The sequence below is a fragment of the Branchiostoma belcheri genome, unplaced genomic scaffold, assembly GCF_001625305.1.
Source record: "Branchiostoma belcheri isolate BF01 breed outbred unplaced genomic scaffold, Haploidv18h27 scaffold35, whole genome shotgun sequence".
NCBI lineage: Eukaryota > Metazoa > Chordata > Leptocardii > Amphioxiformes > Branchiostomatidae > Branchiostoma > Branchiostoma belcheri.
In genome coordinates, this window is record NW_017803965.1 from 2,802,809 (window position 1) to 2,804,218 (window position 1,410).

A 1,410-nucleotide genomic window follows, 5' to 3' on the forward strand; every position below is an offset into this window, starting at 1 on the left:
ACATATACCGAGGATAGGCCTTATGTATAGAGTAGTGTAGACATTAGACTTGTTGTTCAACAACTTGCCATATATTGTATCCAATGGCAACTGTTGTGCAGTAAAGATTGATTATATGGTGATTTTATAATCAAACTTGCAATCGTTGACAGGAAAGTGATATCAGCTCACTCATGATTTCTTCCAAGAACAGTTCCCCGTAGATCTGGAAGTAGGCCTTGTGGAAGATGCCCTGTAGGACTGTCCCCACCCTGCTCTCGTTGGGATACAGGATGGACTGGGTTGCTACCCCATACGCCAGGATAAAGATGATCAGGATGAAGATGAAGAACATAAGATCCTTCAACTGTGAAAGGAATAGGAAGCATATATGTCAATAAAGGGTCCTGGGTTATTCTGATAACCGACCACTTTTTTACGTTTGCCGCCTTAGCGGCAAACGTTTACTGATCAGAACAGTCCTTGCGTGGATGCAGGCAACAACGGGCCATGGGCCATTCTGCCTGCCGGATTTGCCATTTTACTAAATTGTCGCTAGATGGCATTGTTGTGAATATGGTGCTATTTCATCACATGTCGCAAGATGTCGCTGTGTCAAACTGCAAGGTCCCGGATGTAAAGGTAAGCTTAAAAATGTGTTTATATCGTTTGTATCCTTACTATCTTGTACTTGTATCAACAACTGTAAGAGTATTAGGCATAGATTCAGAGTAAAACAGTATAGTTTAAGATGATATGAGAAAGGGCAATCAATAATATTGTGCTTTCACTGGCACACACTCAATCAGATTGAGAAATTTATGAGGTAGTATATGCAATCGCTGTCCCCCCTCCCCTTCGTTGGTGGCGTGGAAACAGCTTGCTTTGTTACACAAATGTCAATCTCGCCAATGTCTTCTTAGGAACGAAATCCTACATGAAATCAAGTTTTAAAAATTCTGGAGGTGCAGTTTTCTCGCCCTTTTGCCTCAGAAAATGTGCCAATACATAATTTTTACGAACAAACCGTAGCCATTCCCTAGCGTACCACGCCATAATTAAGCATGTAGTGACCGCAAAATTCGGCAACGCGGCGGAAAAAAATTATATCCTGTCTTTTCTAGCAATGTTTACCATGGAAATAACGTATGTGGTTTATTTTCCCTTTATTTGAGTTTCTATGTCCCAAAATCTCTTTAAAAAGCAGAAATTTGCAAACAACACGGGCGGTTGAGGCGTGGGGGAGGGCAGCTGCATGACTTAAAAGGTCGAAGGTCATAGGGCAATCCGCATATGTCGCCGATTTACCTAATTTTTCGGTGTTTAAAATTGATACAATCACATCATCGATTTTTTAGACAAACAAAGAGATAGAAACCAATCAAAATTTTGTGCTGGTTGATAATTTTTTTGTTTAGAAGTTATTTAGGG

General features: G+C 40.5%; 1 protein-coding gene across 1 annotated transcript in view; it reads right to left on the bottom strand.

The window, feature by feature from the left end:
- Nucleotides 1–1,410, bottom strand: part of LOC109475863 (transient receptor potential cation channel subfamily M member 2-like) — a 23,949-nt gene that overhangs the window by 11,118 nt on the left and 11,421 nt on the right.